Source organism: Odocoileus virginianus, chromosome 7 (assembly GCF_023699985.2).
Source record: "Odocoileus virginianus isolate 20LAN1187 ecotype Illinois chromosome 7, Ovbor_1.2, whole genome shotgun sequence".
Classification (NCBI taxonomy): Eukaryota; Metazoa; Chordata; class Mammalia; order Artiodactyla; family Cervidae; genus Odocoileus; species Odocoileus virginianus.
Genome location: NC_069680.1, coordinates 49,877,925 through 49,891,441, shown reverse-complemented (window position 1 = coordinate 49,891,441; position 13,517 = coordinate 49,877,925). Strand labels below are relative to the sequence as shown.

Sequence of the window (13,517 nt, the reverse complement as noted above, 5' to 3'; positions counted from 1 at the left end):
AGGTGTCATTTTTCGGGGAGGGCTGACGGGCTTCCACCCCCAGTGCAGACGTGCTGAGAAGCACTTCAGAGCTCAACCCCCCTCCACAGCCTCTTGTCAGAGCTTTGTTACTGTCAGGTCTGTTGTGGTGTTTTTCCATCTTCTGCCAAGGCCGTGTGACGGGAAGCTTGTTAAAGTCATCTGGCGTGTGTCACAGCATCAGAGCTTCAAATGACTCTTTGCATCATTCAGACACAGCCCAGCCGCTGCCAAACTGGTGCTCGAAAATGAGCCATCTTTCTGACTGAAAAAAAAAATCCTGCTGGTGGAACAGTAACGGAATAGAGAGCCCACGTGTCTACATTTATAGTGGCTGCAACTCTTTCTGCCCTGAGGGGACCAACCTGTAGCTGGAATCTAAATTCTCCTTTAGCTTCACAAGAGTCAAAAATCCAATGCGACAGGGCTTGGTACAAGGCATTATAGAGTAGTGGAAACTGTGGAAAACTTGACAGCAGGCGCCCCAACTAAAACCACTCTGGTGTGCTAGCTCTAACAAAACATTAAAAGGCAAGAATGCAGGCCCATAAACTGTAAGCTCTTCTGACATTTCAAGAGACATTGGAAATCTCTATGAGGGGACTAAGGTGGTGCATGGATGTAGATGAATATGGATATACATCAAATTCATCTCAAATGCAATTTAGTTCATACTATGTCCAAGTCACTATCCCAGGCATCTATATCTAGGTATGTCCTAGATATAGCTACACAGCAAAAGTAAGAAGGAGTAAGAGCTGGGACTCATGGACTCCAGAATCTTATCAGAAAACCAAGACATGCCTATAAATAGAACATAATATGGGAAGTGTTACATAATAAATAAGTATATATGAATAAAGCACAACACAGTACTGACACACATAAATCCTACATGTGTTGGCTACCATTGCTGATTGTATTACTACATTATCATTATAGTCATGATCTCAGGATTACTCTTGACCCAGTGAACTAGGCCTAGATGAGAGTCTTCACATATTCTAGGCATTTAATAAATTGAATGAATGAATGCTTGGTGAAAGAGTAGCATTTGCATTGGGATTTGAAAAATAAGGAAGATTTTAATGTTGTAAAGAAAACAGGCCTTGGCAAAATGAACAAAGAAGCTGGAAGGATTAAGGCATCCAGAAGCATGAACAAAGTTTGTTCTGATCAGAACTTGAGCAGAAGAAACAGGAGGCAAGGATGGAAAGAGTTACTCAGCCTGGAGAACCTGGAATGCTCCTCAAGACTCCATGTGGGTCACAGTGGGCACTTGAGCTCCGTATAAGGCCCGCTCTGTGTAGCTTCTAGACTGCGTCAACAACTCCTCAGCCAAAAGTGAAACTAGTTTTCCAAACTAGTCCCAAATTTTAGGTATTGGAAACAGAGAACAGTGTTTTATGTGCTTACACGCTTTTGTGTAGTTTACATCTTGCTGTGCTAGTTATATGACCTTGGGCATTATACTTAACCTTTACATTTCCCTGGTGGCTCAGACGGTAAAGCGTCTGCCTACAATTCAGGGGACATTGTAGGGTTCGATCGCTGGGTCAGGAAGATCCTCTGGAGAAGGAAATGGCAACCCACTCCAATACTCTTGCCTGGAGAATCCCATGGATGGAGGAGCCTGGTAGGCTACAGTCCATGGGGTGACAAAGAGTCGGACATGACTGAGCGACTTCACTTTCACTTTACTTTCACTTTATATTTCTTCATCAGGAAAGTAGGGGTGATGGTTTTATCAACCACAAATGGTAGAAAGGAGATCATCCACATAAAACACTTCAAAAAAGTCTCTGGTACAAAGTAAAATGCTCCATAAATGTTACCAACGTGTTATGATTTGTCGTGATGTTATTATATATGGAGAGGTAAAGCAGAGGGAAAATGTCTTCCTTGGGCCTCTATGGTTTGTGAACAGAGGTGCTGATATGAGACCTGTGACACAATCTTTCACGCTCCAGGATGCTACCTGCTGCTTCACACTCGAGTTTGTAATCCAGTCAGCCCCTGGTGCCCACCAAGGTCTCAGGGCTCCAGCAGTTCCCCTTGCTCCCACCTTGCCCAGGACCAACAGGCCCCAGCACAGACACCAAAAGGGAGCATCCTGCTACAAACCCTGTTCGGTCCTCACCACACAGCCCCACCCTTGTCCAAAGTTAGTCACTGACTCCTTCTCTAAGGAAGGAAGCTTCCCTCTTGACACAATAGTCTCCAATCTCATTCTTGTTCCTCCAAATCCACTTCCTCTGCTCCACAAGAAAAGAGAAGTGTGTTTTTTTTGTTGTTGTTCACAGAAGTGTAAAATGTGTGGGCATCTGGGGTGAAGAGCGAAGGCTGACTCATCAGAAACTTGTACCCAGACATGATTTTTATAAGCTGGGCCCACAATTATACCAACAAGTTAAAATAAAAAGATTTTTTATTACTAGATGATTTAACTACCTCTGGATCATCCAAAACATCACTAAAGTTCACAGCTTACCAAGTCATAAACGAGAATGAACTCCCTGCAAAAACCCAATCAGATATTCAAGTGGAGGGCTGCCCCTTCTGTGTACAGGCTGGGCAGGGGTCCAAACCAGGAGGTACGGATGAGGGACGATGCTACATTAAGGATCCGGGATCACAGTCCAGAGTCAGGGCCACAGACCTGCGTGTTCCCATGAGGACTCTGGGAGGCTCCTGAAAGCAATAACCCCAAGGCCAAGCTGAGTTGGCAACCAAGCAGTCGGGACAGAAGGTGAGTTAGGAAACCAGATTCAGGATTGTTGTCTACTGCCTTGCCTATTGCCTGAGCCTATTTCTATTACCCTACCATCAAATGTGGCATCTATCACTCCAGGGGCAACTTAAAGGCACCCGTGCCTCAGATACAAGTCCCTTGCAAAGTACAAAGAACCTCAACACTGGTGGTTTTTAATGGCATTGCTAATGAACAGTGAACGATGGCTGATTCATCAGAAATCATTCAGAGCCTATTTGCTTTTTGCAAATCTCTGCTCTACTATCTTGACCAAGGAAGGAGGCAGTCTTAATTTCAAGGCATTGTTGCTTTTATTTCTTTGCTACTGTGTATACAATAGGAACTAGTAAGAGCAAAAGGCTCTAAAGACTTAATTTCTCTAGATTTCCAGGCACTAAAAATTTTCCTTGTTTTTTGTCTGTTTATTTTTTTTAAGTGATAAAATGTAAGTACTAGTTAAAGGGAACTTATCTTATTGTCATAAAATTATCTTGCACAGGAAAGGAAACCATCAACAAGTGAAAAGACAGCCTAAGGAATAGGAGAAAATATTTGCAAATCATATACCTGATAGGTGATTAATATCCAAAATACACAAAAAATCATTAATTCAACAGCAAAAAGCCAATCCAACCTTAAAATGGCTAAAGATTTATTAGACAATTTTCCAAAGACAATATACAAATGACTGATGAGTACATGAAAATGTGGTCACTATCACTACTTATCAGGAAAATGCAAATCAAAACCACAATGAGATATCACCTCAACACCAATCAGAATGGCTAGTTAACAAAAAGACAAGCGATAACAAGGGCTGTTGAGAATGTGGAGGAAAGGAAACCCTCACGCACTGTTGGTGGGAATGTAAATTGGTACAGCCACTGTGCACAACAGTACAGGCCTTCCTCAGAAAATTAAAAATAGAACTACCACATGACCCAGCAATTCCACTTCTGGGCAAACATCTGAAAAACAACGAAAACACTAACTCAAAAAGATGTCAGTACCTATGTTCAATGCAGCACTGTTTACAATAGCCAAGATATAGAACTAACCCAAGTGTCCATTGATGGATGAATGGATAAAGAAAATACACACATACACAATGGAATATTATTCAACTATAAAAAAGATAGCAATCCTGCCATTTTGACAACATGGATGGACCTTGACAGCATTATGCTAAGTGGAGTAAGTCAGATGGAGAAAGATAAATACAATATGATTTCAATTATATCTGAAATATAAAAAAAGGGAAAAAAACAAGCTCATAAATATAGAGAATAGACTGATGGTTGTCAGAGGTCAAGTGGGGGCTGGGGGAACACAGGTGAAGTCTGTCAAAAAGTACAAACTTCCAGTTATAAAATAAGTCCAGGGGATATAGAATACGTGATGGAGACTATAGTAACCACTATTGTATGTATATTTGAAAGTTGCTAAAAAAAATAGATCTTAAAAATTTCTTCTCACAAGGAAAAAAAAACTGTACCTATGTATGCTGGTGGATGGGCTTCCTAGGTGGCATTAGTGGTAAAGAACTCACCTGCCAATGCAGCAGAAATAAGAGATGCAGGTTCGATCTCTGAGTCAGGAAGATCCCTTGGAGGAGGACACAGAAACCCACTCCAGTATTCCTGCCTGGAGAATCCCATAGACAGAGGAGCCTGGCAGGCTATAAATACAGTCAGACACACCTGAAGCAACTCACCACGCGTGCATGGTGATGGATGTCTTCTTCTTCTTTTTGTTTTTGTCTTAGTTGCTAAGTGGCGTCCAACTCTTTTTTGTGACCCCATGGACTTAGCCTGCCAGGCTCCTCTGTCCATGGGGTTTCCCAGGCAAGAATAATGAAGTAGGTTGCCATCTCCTTCTCCAGGGGATCTTTCCAACCCAGGGATCAAACCTACATCTCCTGTTTAGCAGGTGGATTCTTTACCACTGTACCACCTGGGAACCCCGATGGATGTCTACTAGACTTTTTTTTTTGACTCATTGTGGTGACCACTTTGCAATATATACAAATATTAAATCACTATGCTGTACACCTGAAACTAATATAATCCTTTCTGTCAATCATATCTCAAAAAAAAAAATTCTTCTGAAGATATCAGGCAAGTAGTGGCAGTATGGAAAAGTGAAACGGGCACAGGCTTCTCAGCGTCACAGACCTGGGCTCACATTCTGACTCTCTGTGACCTTGGGCAAATTATCTTTCCATATGTAGAAGGGATACTAACCCCTCCTGGCAAGGGTGTTTAAGGATTTGAGATCACATATGTGTAAGTCCTTGTCCAATAATGGTAGCTATTATTATTTTATCACAGCAAAGTGTTGATCAGTAATTAAAGTTACCAGGGCACTAATAATCTGGTTGAATGCGCTGCAGACATAGTGAGTGAGTCATTTTAAAGGTTCTTTGTGCTGTGGCAGGAATGAGGCCCACTTGGGTAGGAACAAAAGAAAGCAGTACATGAGGGGCAGGGAGCAACCAGATTGTGAGTCAAAAACATTCTTTATCCTAAAATGTGTCTCATTATAACTGCTCTGAAAACTATTTGTACTAAACACGTTTCACATTGTTTATGGAGAAAATGAATTGTTTAAAAAGAGAGAGAGAGGGAGAGATAATTCCTGTCTTGACAGATACAATTGAAAACGTCTACCCTTGTCCCTGAAAAGAGGGAGGAAAGGAGAGAGAGAAATTTGCTTTTGTCTTAGAAAATCCATAATAAGTAAGATATCTTATTATTAAATACATTTTCTTGACTTCTAAAATGAGTTCTGCAGGCCAGTATTAAATCAGAAGTATGCTTATTGCCCATACTATAGAAGAAAAAAATGATTTTAAGTACACTTGCATCTTTTTATTTGTCTAAAATCCTAAGCATCCTGTTGTCATGGAAATACATTCCCTGGCTATCAAATATTAGGTGTTTATATTCTATGTAAAGAGATTTCCACTATTTTTCACACTTGCCAATCCCATACAGAAGAAAGCTGATTATTCAGGATTCAGATATAACACAAGCATCTGGCATGATTAATCCATTAGCTTGAACTGAAATGGAGCTGAAAGGAGGTATTGATAGATACAGAATGACAAGAAGAAGAATTTTAAAAGGAAAGAATAAAATAGTGAGGAGGATTTAGGCAGGAAGTATCACAAGACAAGACTGCATATTCCTCTGTACTTTTCTATGCTGATAAGGAGAGGTTGCCAGTCAAGGTTTCTGATTGAAAACAAAAGAAATCCATCTTGCTAACTGAGTAAGAAGGAGTTAACTGAAAGAATGTCCAACAGCTCACAGAATTCAGGGAAAAGGTTGGGGCTTTGGAAAATACGCACAAACCCAGGGAAGCTGGGAGGCTGGAACAAGAGAAGCCTGCTTAGGGAGACCCTGCAACTTGTCAGGGACACTCAAGCCACCACTGCCGGCGGCGGCATGACTGTCCTTGCTTCTTTGTGACACTCACTCCAGACACAAAGTCCTGGATGGGATGGTCAGATAGGCTGAGCTCAGAAGGTCCTGAGACAGGAAATAGATGAACCCCCGCCCACCCGCCCCCAGTGTGAGCAATTGAAGTTTGTCCCCTGTGGACAGAAACTCCAAAATATCAATAGCAACACAACTGAGAGAACAAGACAACTGTCTGGACCCTGCACACAAATAAGAGATAAGAGAAGTGAAAGTGAAGTCGCTCAGTTGTGTCTGACTCTTTGCGACCCCATGGACTATAGTCCACTAGGCTCCTCTGTCCGTGGGATTTTCCAGGCAAGAATACTGGAGTGGGTTGCCATTTCCTTCTCCAATAAGAGATAAGAGACCACATATTTCTCATTCCTAACTAGAAAGCTCCTTGGAGGTCAAAATGGAATGATGCTAAGCTACCCATAGGCCTCTTAACTGGAATCTATCTTGGCTGAGAGATGAGCATGCACACACACAAGGATCCTGAGAAGTGCCAAATACAGACTCAGAAGCAAGCAAGTCAAAATGATTGGCCAGAGAAAACTTGGAAGAAATGCTCCATATAAATGATTTAAACTACCACAAGGGCACAACTCTCAGTGCCACCCCCCACCCCCCGCCGTGTCTATCACATGTACTATACTCTTTATCCTCCTAATAAACTCTTTACTTGTTTTACTACTTTCCATCTTTGTGGGAATTCTTTTCTGCAAGGCCGAGGGGCCAGGGCCTTGTCACTGACCACTGGTCTAGTGGCTAGGATTCGGCCCTCTCATTGCCACGACCTGACCTCAATCTCTAGGCAGGAATCAAAACCCTGCTTCAAGCTGCTGCAGGCCAGCGCCACCAGAGATCAGTCCTAGTGTCCAGGAATCAAAAGGATATGACTTTTTCAATTTCCACAACTGGTGTTTCCCACCTTCTACCAGGCCCAACATACAGAAGGAGGCTGGGATATGGGGCAGGGCCCCGAAAACATAAAGGTTCCTCACAGAAAGTGTTCTTTTTGTGTTTAAGTTCATACTCCTCCTTCAGAGAGTGCTTAGAGACACGAACAACTAAAGGCTGAGAGTCAATGGATGTGTGGGGAAGAAAAAGACAAAAGAGGACAAGAATTTTGAAGCTATGGAAGAAGATCAGAAAGACCTTAAGAGATTGTGGCAGAGAGGTGCTAGAAGGAGAAAGAAAGAAAAACAAACAAATAGTTTTTATTATTTTTTGTTACTCTTTTCCCTCACATTCTTCCTATGTTTTTCTATCTCCCTCCTCCTATGCAATTTCATTGATTCTCAGTAGTGTGGAAAGAGGTACAAAAAACCTCTCCCAATTCGCAGGATTTCTATAACTTATTCTTCAGTTGTCCTGACTTTGTTGAGATTTATACATTAAGGACTACTAGCATCCAATGTTGAAATCTTGACATGTTACTGGCCAAGGTTTTAGAAGAAAAATACTCCAAATCTCTCCAAGAAATGAAGAGTGATTCAGTTCAAGTGCTGTAATAAGTTGAGCCTTAGCCTGAGTCATTTAAAAAGAAAATCCATATTCCAGTCTAAGGTTTGCCTCTAAGGGGTGAGATGACCACAGGAAACCCACCTAACTTGAATCTCAGTGCTCAGTGCGACTGCAATGACAAGAAACTATACACACGAAAACTGGGGTGCTTCTGGACAGCCCTGTGGATTCTTTCATCCATTCACCCATCTAGTCATCCATTGAAAACTTACTATGTGATAAGCATAGTGAAAAAGACACAAGGTTACTACCCTAAATCTTACATGAAAGAAAAAGGGAAAGTCGCTCAGTCGTGTCTGACTCTTTGTGACCCCATGGACTGTAGCCTGCCAGGCTCCTCTGTCCATGGAATTCTCCAGGCCAGAATACTGGAGTGGGTAGCCTATCACTTCTCCAGGGGATCTTCCCAACACAGGGATCAAACGCAGGTCTCCCACATTGCAGGCAAATTCTTTATCATCTGAGCCACCAGGGAAGCCCTGAATTTTATATACTAAACGTTTGTTTAAGGTTTGGAGAGAAACTCAAATACATTGAGTGGCCAGGAAGGAACAGAAACTGGAATCAGCCAATCGTGTACCATTGTTGTGTGGCGGAGACTGGCTCAGTGCAGGTCCTGCCCAAAGGCATCTTGTCAGGTTTTTGGTTTTTTTTTTAAGCATGTATGTAAATAAATAAGATACAGACATTGAATGATATAAAGTATATACAGATTAATACAGAATTGAAAGTGATTTGTTCTGCCAAGAGTAGGGTGGTAAGAGTGTTACAGAAAGTTTCCAAGAGAACATGATGCCTGAAGAGGATTCTGAAAGACCCATAGGGGATTCCCAGGCAGATAAGTTGGAAGACAAATATCTCAGGCAAAGTTAATATCATATGCAAAAGCATGCAGAATTAAAACAATCAGTGCACTATGGGATCCACAAGCTGTGTGTAGTGATGGAAATTCAGAGAGAATCAAGGAAGAAGTGCGCCAAGAGCCAGGCACTATGGACAATGAACGGAGGGCCTCTTCTGACCATCTATGGGCAAGTGGGAAACAACAGAGGCAGTTCAGACAGGGATGTAGGAGGATCTGGAAGCAGTTAGGTGGAGAGATTGAAGAAGCATAAAAAACTGCAAGCAAAGAGAGCTAGCAGAAAAGATGGCAGGGACTTCCCTGGTGGTGCAATGGATAAGAATTCACCTGCGAATGCAGGGGACAGGGTTCAATCCCTGGTCCGAGATTTCACGTGCCATGGAGAAACGAGGCCCCTGCATTGCAACTACTGAGACCGAGTTCTAGAAGTCAGAAGCTACAACTACTGAAACCTGCATGCCCAGAGCCTGTGCTCCCCGACAAGAGAAGCCGCTGCAATGTGCACAACTAGAGTAGTCCCCACTTGCTACTATAGAAAGTCTGCAGAAAGCAAGGAAGATCCAGTGCAAAATACAAAAAATAAAAAAAAGAAAGGATGGCAGCATCACAGATGAGTGAGGAGGAGGCCCTTACTGAAGGGGCTGTGGAGACAGAGATGCTGGACTGAAGGGCGACCCAGGAATTCGAGGAGAGAAATGTTACTAGTTACCTGTTACACTGCTCCTGAAAGATCTCTGAGGATCAGGGATGTAGAAAGAGAACAAGGAGGCCATAGTGTTGTGCAAGTCAACAGAGGAGACAATTTTAAATGGAAATGGATGTCAACAGCATAAAATGTTATGAAAAGGTCAAGTGAGTAGGGGCAGAAACACATTTGTTAAGGTTTGATATCTGTAAGGCTTTTAGACATTTTGGTAAATGCCCCACTCTGCCTGGTAGATGCAGGAAGGGAGAGGTGAAAAGGCCCATCTAATGGCTCCTGTTTTCTCAACCAAACACTCCTCCTTCTCCCTCCATTGTCAGCATCTCGATTTTTCTTTGAAAACTAATCTTCCATCTCTCAGAACCTACTTGGCTGAGGATGGACATTCCCTAACCTGTATGAACACGTGACCCTAGTCTGGTCAATCAGAGGATTCCATTCCCTCGGCTACAACACTGATTCAGAGATTAGCCCATATCACTAATCAGACCATGAAGACACAACGCTTTGTTATTTGTGTGTGTGTGTGTTGCCTTATTTTTACATTTTTGGTTTGGTTTGGTGTTTGTTTTATTTGATTGTTTTAGAGCATTGGGAAACCTTTCTTTGGAACTACTAGCTAGGCCTGTGGGATATATGCCTAGAGATGCTGGGGACCAGCAGATGCAGAAGACCTGCCTGGGAACAAGGCCAACACAGAGGAAAGCAGAGGTGACAACTAGGGAAATGGGGAGCAGGGGAGGAGAGAGAGAGAGAGAGAAAGAGACTAGATGCTAATGTCATCATTTGATCATTGGAAGCCAACTATAATCATATGCTTTTCGGTAAAACGAGCCACTAGATCGTCTTTATTTTCATTTAAACTATTTAAGGCAGTTTGCTGTCTCTTCTAACCTAAACAGCCCCGTCTGAAGCAGCAGGTGGAGAAATGTTGGAAGCAAACCAGTTCCAGTGCAGCCTTGCCTGGAGCCAGCTCTGATCACAGATCTCCAAGTCAGCTTCATCCCCCCACCAAAGTCTACTCCACCAACTCGCAGTGTAGGGGCCTTATCATTCAACTCCTGCAGGGTTCACAGAGGAGAAGTTGTGAGGAAACCTGCAGCATCTCAGCAGCTTCGTCCTGAGTCTGGACCACACTATTACTGATGGGACTCAGCACTGAAGATGGAGACGTAGTACACTTCCTAGAATTCTTACAGCAAGGACTCCTGACTGCTGCTGTTCAGCAGGAACTGATCAGCAGAAAAAGTCAGACCATCCTTTTCTGCCAAATAAGCTGAGGCTGGAAATGCAATTACCATAAGAAAGGGAATTCCAAACCCCTGTCACTCCGCATTTGAGGCAGGTATGGGGCTCTTTTATCATAGTCCTACAAGCCATGCAGAGCTCAACTCCGGGGGCAGTAAACTGTCCAACCTCTTCAACCTTCAGAGCCACATGCAAAGATCCTGGCAGATACTCACTAAAGAGCTAATTGACATTGGCATCCTGGACTCGAGTACAGAAAGACTTTGCACCTGTGTCAACTACAGAGCAGGCTGAGAATGAAAGATAGTCATTTGCAACAGCTCAAACAGCAAAAGCCCTTAGCATTTCAGTTTTTCAGAAATGAACTGAGTTGCCTGTGTGAAACCATCTTAGTCCTGGTGACACCTGGTCCTCTGAAATGAGTGTGGGGCAGGGTTCACGGTCAAGGTTAATGCAACAGTCCAACTTGGTCTAAGTCCCTATACTATTCTCCTTCCCAAGGGGACAAAGTCAAGCAAACACACAATAAAACAGCCATTTCTCAAGAAGGTACCTTGATTTTTAGCAATAGTATTAATGAGCCAGTTTATGTTAAAAACAAACAAACAAACAGGTAGACCTAATTTAAATGTGGAACAGAGTCAAGAGTTTGGACTCTTACTTAAGCCTTCAGATTCCATGGTGTTCCTTTCTCTTCCAGATACAGGACACAGTAAAAACAGGTTCACACAGCTTGCTCATATGCAAGTTCAGAGAAGAAATACTCAAAATCTTTTCAAGGCCTGATATTGAGTCCACTCTTCAAGGTATGAACAGTGTATCAATGGGGCCTAGACACAGGTTTTTGCTATAATCAACCTCATGTGACAAGTCAAGAGAGATTGTCTCTATCTCCCCAAAGCAGAGCACGCTCTGAAGGACCAACTAATCAACCCTAAACCTCAATTAGAATTACACTGTGATAACAGTATTATGAGGGTTTTTCCTCCCACTGAGGAAAACAAAATATCCATCTTTCTTATGTCTTCTGTAAAGCTTCAAAATTTTAAGAAATAATCTTCTCCCTAAATGTATAACCACCATAGGCAATCAATTTACACTCACAGGTAAACAATCTGATTGGAGTGCTTGTTTTAAACCAGTGAGAATTTCTACTTGTAGCTGATGATCTCCTTACCTTACCTCTTACCTTACCTGTATTTCTTCTAAATAACAGAAGCTTTCACCTCGGGTGATCTAGCCTTTAGAAGTCTGTACTGTGCGTCTCCAGGGAGGCACCGTTCCAAACTGACAACTGCATTTGCACTAGGCACCAGTCCTTGTCTTTTTTCTGTCTCACCTACCATGATGGGCTCTCCCAGGACAACGTCAAATATTCTGCTAGTTTACCTTTGTGCAAATCAACTCTTTAGTTCCCTTCAGTTTTTCAAAGGCATGGATTATGGCTAGAAGGTCATACCAAGAACAGCTACAATTTAAGTAACCAACATGTGTTTTACAGATAACTATCCCTAATCCTAGAATAACCCAGCAAGAGAGGTAGTGTGCGCTTAATACAGAACTATTGGTGTTACAGCTGAGATTTATTTATTTATTTTGGTTTAGTATGGTTTATTAAGTTGTGCCTTAGTACAGACGCTGAGGCTTGCCCATGGTGCTCTTAATGTACAAGGCCCTGACGTTCTGCTGATTTTTCTTGAGCAAGGACACCAGGAGGTTGACGGCTAAGTGGATGTTGTACACAAGCTCATCATCTGTCATCTTCACGTGGCCAACAGCCACTGCCAGACACAGCACCTTCTTGATCGTGGACTTCACTTCATCAACTTTGGCCACCATGTTCTCATTGTGGGTCAGCAAGGAAGAGAACTTGCCAGCCTTATTCAGGTCTGGGCCCAGGATTCTGGGGAATCTGCTTGACCAGAGACTCTGAAGCCAAAAAGGCATCATATTTCTTGGCCAGCTTCTTGACCAGTTTCTTATTCTTATTGACTTTCTTCAGCACCTCAGTGTCCATGTAGAGGATATCCACAGCCTTGGCCTCATCACAATGCTGCTGGTCCCCCAAGACACACACAGAGAACTTGGGGCAGGGAGTGGACTTAAGCCTGACGGTGCCTGAGAAGCGTTTGTCCTTCTGAGGGTCATAGTTTTTCAGGTTGATCTGAAGCTCCACAGTCTCCAGAAACTTCCTGCACTTGCGCTGGTTCCGGTGCAGGACTTCCCCCACTGCCTCATAGAGGGTGTCGTGGGAGACTTTGCTGCTCATGGTTCCCTACACCACGATAACTGGAAAAGAGCTACAGCTGAGATTTAAACTCACATGTACTTAAGCCCAAAGCTCAGGATCTTAGGACATGGAATTTTATTTACAAAGTCAGCTCAACTACAGAAAAAGATAGGCATCCTTAGCTTACAGAACAGTGGATGTTAAACAACTTGACATCACAAAAAACAGTTTCCATGGTGACTGGTTTGGAGATCCTGATTGTGCCAAAGGAATGGTGACCAACAGATTTACTGAGGCAGGAGAAAGATGAGCCTCCCACGTAGACAGAAACTCCATAAGAGCAGGATGATGGAGGAGGCTAGGCCTTGCCCAGACAAGAGATAAAAGACCACATATTCCTCATTCTCAAAGTTACGGAGAACTCCCTGACTACACATGCACAGAAAGGCTCCTTGGAGGCCAAGAGAGATAGGGCATCACCTCATAGTAAGTGATGCAACTACCTATAAGCCTCTTCATCAGAACCCATCTTGGCTTAGAGATGCACAGGCACACAGGCGAGAACCCTGAGATTAAACCAAACGCGAACTGACAACCAGGCAAAGATGACCGAATAAAGGGAACCTGGAGGAAATGCTGTTATCAAAGTGATTCAAACTACCATGAGGCTACAACTCTCTCTCTGGGTCCACCCAGGTGTCTAACCACACATA

At 42.9% G+C, this 13,517-nt stretch overlaps 1 pseudogene; it reads right to left on the bottom strand.

The window, feature by feature from the left end:
* Nucleotides 1-12,200: 12,200 nt before the first annotated feature.
* Nucleotides 12,201-13,040, bottom strand: LOC110130944 (large ribosomal subunit protein uL1 pseudogene; annotated as a pseudogene).
* Nucleotides 13,041-13,517: the final 477 nt, after the last annotated feature.